The sequence below is a fragment of the Erithacus rubecula genome, assembly GCF_903797595.1.
Source record: "Erithacus rubecula genome assembly, chromosome: 4".
Lineage (NCBI taxonomy): Eukaryota > Metazoa > Chordata > Aves > Passeriformes > Muscicapidae > Erithacus > Erithacus rubecula.
In genome coordinates this window covers 45,745,703-45,751,869 of record NC_136686.1, presented here as the reverse complement: position 1 = coordinate 45,751,869, position 6,167 = coordinate 45,745,703, and positions in this window count along the sequence as shown.

Sequence of the window (6,167 nt, the reverse complement as noted above, 5' to 3'; positions counted from 1 at the left end):
TGAAGTGTCCTTCCTTTCCAAGAAACAAAATCCTTCTGAGATAGAGAGACTCTGTCATCTGCAGAACCTTAGTGCATGACTTTTAATGCTGAAAATGTACTGCATCAAAATAATGCCCAGTGTAAATGTGGTTATACACCGAGCTCCCTACTCAGATTAAACTGCACAACATTTTAAATATCTTGCATTATTTTTATTTGGTCCCTAATTCCATTTCTTTGCCTGATATTTCATGTGTCTTGAACAGTCCAAGTTACACTCAATTTAATTCACTGTCTTCAATGAGTTCGCTTATATAGTGATTTTGATTGGCTGTCTTTAAACAGAGATTTACACTTCTTATTAGCAAATCCTGGAGCTGTAAATTCTTTCCTTGATTTTCATACGTCCACGGTGCTGCTGTGAATTGACAGAATCACTCAGAAAGCAAAGTTATTTTCGGATGTCTCCCTTGTCCACAAGGAAAAATGTTCCCCTTGCAAAAGAAAACTGTTTCTCTTCTGCATGAGTCATGACTCTGCTTGTATGCACAGAGCAAAAGATTTCCAGCTTCTCAGGCCTCACTGGCATTCAGGGTAGGATTCAGCCAGCCAAGATTCACATGTGGAAACTAAATATGGTCATAGGGTTACACTCCCATTTTTTGCCCATTACTCAGGCTTCTGCATGGTGTATTTCAGTGCCTACTCCCTTTCTGCTGCTGTGTATCTCCCTCTGCAGTGATAGTTTACTCTGTGGATACTGCTAGTAAGATCTTACACAGCACCAGTTACAAATAAGTAGGATATTTCATCTGCTTGAAGTACTGCATAAAGAGAACCTGTAGTAATCCTGGGAGGAGAGCTAAAAGCTCAATACCTTTATAAAAATTCAGGCTAGGGGGTCTAATCTTAAGCCTTACTTGAGCTTTCAGCTGTAATAGTCACCACAGTTTTCATGGTAGAAAATGCCAAAAATAGACAAACAAGAGGGAAAGAACATGTTGTTTTTTGAAAACAAAACAGCCCATTTATTTTCAGCAGCAAGAAGTCAGAGAGACATTTTTATAATTATATACAACATCAGAACGGTTCTGATGTCATGGAAGTCAGGAAAATACATCCTAGATTATACCACTTTCCACTATGGAGGTTAATCAGCATGACAATGGCATTTTTAGGCTCCAGAAAGGATGTTCAGGCCCTGCTTGGGGCTGGTCAGCAAGCGTGGCTGCAGAGGTGCAGTGAGCACCAGTTCCTGGGGTCAGTCAGCTGTGCACAGCTCTGACCACAGACACAGCTCTCAGCAAAGCACTGCCTCCCTCCCACCAGCCCTCTCTGGAGCCCTCATCCCCACCCCAGGTGCTTTATGGATTCGTGTGGGAATAGCAAGGGGTTTGATCTTGAACTCTGGGCTCAATTTTGACTTCCTTAAGAGCTCTATTTCTCCTTTCATCTTCTGAGCTATTCTGTGCTGCCTGGAGATACAAATGGCAATGCATCCACAGTGGAGAGCTGATGTCTGTGTAGGTCTCACTTTCCACCCTCAACATCCATTCAGAATTCAGTACAGAATAGTGATAGCACCATGACCAAAGATTTCTATGAAATCTGTTTTCAGCAAAGCTATTACACAGTGTCAAATTTATAAATTCTCCCAGGATATGAGATCAGACTTGATTAAAACAGAATTATGGTCAGGCAGGATTGTCATTTGGCCAGGAGATATTTTGTTACCTGATGAATTGCACATACCCTGTATAGCCTCTATGGGACTTTGTGGCTTGCTGCAGTATTTCTGCTAGAAACAAAACCCAATAATGTTTTACAATAGCTGTGGTGACTACATTGATTAGAACCATTGAATTAGGATATCTTACACATTTTTTTTCAGCCAAACATTTTAAATTACACATACTCTTTTCTGCATTTTTTGTGTTTAACTATACAATAGTCACCAGTAGAGGAAATGAAAAATAATTTATTATAACTTCAATTAGATAAATAGAGCTCACTTCCACAAGAAATATCAAACACTAGAGAACCACAAAGTTTAAATTCATGCAAAAAAAAAAAATCCTGCCTCTTACTTCTTTACCATGAGAACCAGGCCTTTGAAGAGACATAGGATAGACAATGCTGCAGGGCAGTATAAAAGTGTTTCTACTTCTGTTATGTGTACCAATATTTGTTCTGGAAACAGACAACTTCTTTTGTGAGAACTATTTCATTTCATGCCCCTTTCCAAGATTATTGAACTGGCTTTAGAAATATTCAGACATGCTTTATGCCAAGTATTTGCACCTGTTACATTCTTTATGCAAAATTAAGTCACTGACTGTAAAAGTCCCAAGGGACTTATGTTCTGCCTCAGAAAATCATTTGGCATTCATACATAGGAAATTTGATACTGTGTGCAATGAAAATCAATCAGCATGACTGCTCATCTGGGCCTCAACTACCCACCTATCCTTGGTTGGCATGTGTTTCTATATATTAATGTAAGAAAAAAGTGTTATTTTTTTAACAAATTTTCATGAATCCCATTGTTTATTAACCCAGGACAGCTTAGTTTTCAGAAGCAATTTAAAATTTGCATTGGGTGTGACGCTTGGAGCCATGGCAAGTAGCACCATATACTGAATAAACTGGATCCAATACATCCTTATCTGATCACATAGCCATTACTGGATTGGAATTTAGAAAAATAGTCCCAGAAGTCAACAAAGAGCAACAGAATGGTTATCTGTTAACTTTTTTAGTCACATTTTATCTGGCTTCCTTAAAGAAATAAAGGCTTTTTGTTTCTAGTTGATATTTGTAAATGGAGACAGAATGCAAGCTCCACCTTTGAGAAGCTCATGAAGTATTATTGAACAGGAGAAGAACAGAATGCTTTTATTACCCCTGTCCTTGGCACTGGTGAGGTCACAGCACCTTCAGCTCTGGGCCCCTCATCACAAGAAGGATATTGAGTTGCTGGAAAAGAAGGTCAATGGAGCTGGTGAAGGGTCTAGAGAGTGAGTCATATGAGGAACAGCTGAAGGAGCTGGGGTTGTTTATCCTGGAGAAGAGAAGGCTCAGGGGAGACCCTATTGCTCCCTACAATCACCTGAAAGGAAATAGTAGCCAGGTGGGATCACTCTTCTCCCATGCAACCAGAGACAGGACAAAAGGAAATGGTCTCAAACTGGGCCAGGGGAGCTTCAGGTTTGACATCAGGAGGACTTTCTTCCCTAAAAGGGTGGTCAAGCATCGGAACAGGCTGCCCAGAAAGGTGGGCTCACCGTCCCTAGAAGTGTTATGCTTAGTGCTCTGGTTTGGTTCATATGGTGATGTGTAGCCAAAGGTTGGACTCAATGATCCTTGAGGCTGTTTCCAGCCTCATTGATTCTGTGATTTTATTTGCATCTGCTTTCTATCCAGAACCCCCCACATAACTGCTGGAAGCTCATGCTGAAATGGAGGCAGATTACAACAGAAATGGAGCAAGGACATGTTTAAGACTCCTGCAAATTGTAGACCTCCTTCAAGATTGTGATGAGCAGTTGTGGAGGTGACTTTAGAGGCAAAGAAAGACCTTGAGCTGAAGCTGCTGAAGAGAGCAGCATGGGTCTGTGAATTTTCTCCAAGTGTCATGAAACAAGTGGGGTAAGGCTGAGAATTCCTATCAGCTAGTGATATGTCTGTGTCAATGAAGGAATTCCCAGATGCTGGGGTGGTGTAACACTGATGGTGAAATAGGGAGAAGGGCTAGCTGGAATGACAGCAGTGACCAGAAAATGGCAATAGCTGAAACAAGTACCATGGTTGTGATGGCTGTGAAACTAAGTAAAATGCTCAGTGCAAAGCAGTAAAGATAGAGCCTTTAATTGTTGTTGATTCAAATATATGATTAATTAATCTTTGTTAATTCTTCCCCAAGTTTGGTTTGCTTTTCCTTGTGTCTACACAGGCTTAGTGTTCTAAATGAGAAATTTTGCTTCTCAAGAGAGTCAGGGTTTAGTGTCCCTACAATTCAAGCTGAGGATTCAAACTCAAGGTTTTTGCTATCACTAAGAGGAATCCCTCTACATTTTAGCCTAGTTTTTATTGCTATCAGCAGCAGGGTTTCTTTGAGTTTCAGTTCTCAATAATCCAAAATGCAACAGGTCCTTGACAGTGAATTTTGGTGTTTGTTGTGTTTTGTTTTGGGTTTTTTTGGTTTTTTTTGGGGTTTTTTTTTGGTTTTTTTTAAATTCATTTTGGATAAGTATTTACCAGCAAGTTTCAACTATGAATTTTTTAGTCTCTCAGCCATGGAGAAGTCCAGGTTTTTTTGAGAACTCTGCAACAGAAAGGCTATACTATATACACTATATATATATATATATATATATATATATATATACCCACTATACTGAATAGCTGGGCAGTGCTGGCTTTAACCTCTCTCTGCTGAATATTGGTATTTGCTAGGACAACTCTGCAACCTAGAGGAGTAAATCTGTATTTTCAGTGGCCTCCTTCAAAGTGTATTTGTTAGACACATAAAAAGGAATTTTTATGACTATAGAGGTGATGGCCTAAAGACACTCAAGTTCTGACCAAAATCCTGCTAAAATATGACGAAAACTGTTCCAGTTTTTAATCTCTAAACATCTTTATTTCTTGGGTTTCTTTGGACTGTTTCAGTACAAGTGAAATGAAACTGGCAGAATTCTAGCTGCTTCCAAATCTAGTTAAATCATTAATCATTGTCTCTCAGAGAGTAAGAACACCTGCTTTTGTTATACAGCTGAATTGACAAATAAATGTCTGTACCATTTGAATGGGAGTATACACATCATGAAACCAGAAGATAAAATACTGCACAAGCCAGAATATTAAAAGTCAGGAGTTGGCAAATTATGAACAAAAGTCAAACGCACTTGTCTAAACCTTCAAGAACTCATATACCCTATTCAGTTACCAGTTCCTATTACTGGGATATTTATTGTCCTGCAAAGAATCTAGACTATAATAGAAGATGGCTGTTTCAGTGAGTAGTCTGGAAAAGCAGCAAATGCTTATCACAGGAAACACACAGTAAGCATTGCCACCAACACATTTGGAGTGTGCTTTGGGATTGCATGCAGAAGTTTTCATACATGAGCCTGCTGCTGACAGGGTCCCTAGCTTGCTTCCCAGCTGATCCCTTCTCAAGGATGGAAAGCAGCCACCAGGCCTGATCATACATACTGCATGTAAGGTAAATTCTGATCTTATTTATCAGGGCATTAAACATAAATCTACCTGGCCACACCTATTGTGATTCCCCCTCAAGGCACTCACACTTAAGTGGGAGTTTGCACATCCTAATGATACATTAATGCTTTAGTTATTGTATCTCTTGGTGCCTGCTACTGCACTGTCCATATTATTGTTCTATTTTGGTTTAGAATTTATCTGCAAAAAGTTAGAGATAGGAACTGAAAAAAGGTATGAAAAGTCATTGCACTCCTTTTGTTCCTTTCAGAAATCTCCATCCATTCCTTTCAGATGGAAGTGTGCAGCTTTGCGTCATTCCTGGAATATGAAAGGCAGATCTGAGATCTCTCATCCACTTGTTCTTTTTACAGAATATACCAGCTCCTTTTGATGAGATCTTTTTTTTTTTTTTTTTTTTTTTTTTTTTTCATTGCACCTACTAGTTTGTTTCCATGTCAGTTTTTTTCAATAGGGATTTTCTGCCAGTACGGTTTCTGGCAGCATGTACATCTGGGCAAGCTACATCTGGAGCTTTGGTTGCTGGGGATCAGAAGTCTGAATGTTTTGATGACTAATAATCACAGATGAATGCCTATATTCTGATAGTTGCCAAAAAGTTATACAACTCTGGAGTTCTTCATCCTTCAAGGTTACTCTGAGTGTAAAGCATCTCCTAGCTGTGGAATTAATAGCCAGGAAAAGACTGTCAGTGCCCAGATGCACTGCAGGGGTACTCCACATCCTGGATAAAGGTTCAGAGATATGATCAACCAAGAAGGGCACAATTATGATAGGCTTATATCTAAGTTAGTCTCTGGGTGCCAACAAAACTCTTGAGAGTTTCTGTCAGACTGCAGAACAGCCTTCAGCCTAGATTGCTAGTGTTTCAAGCTGGAAAACAGAATTATCTCTAGAAGTGTTAAAACTGGAGGCTATAATGCCTTTATTCACCTCTGATAA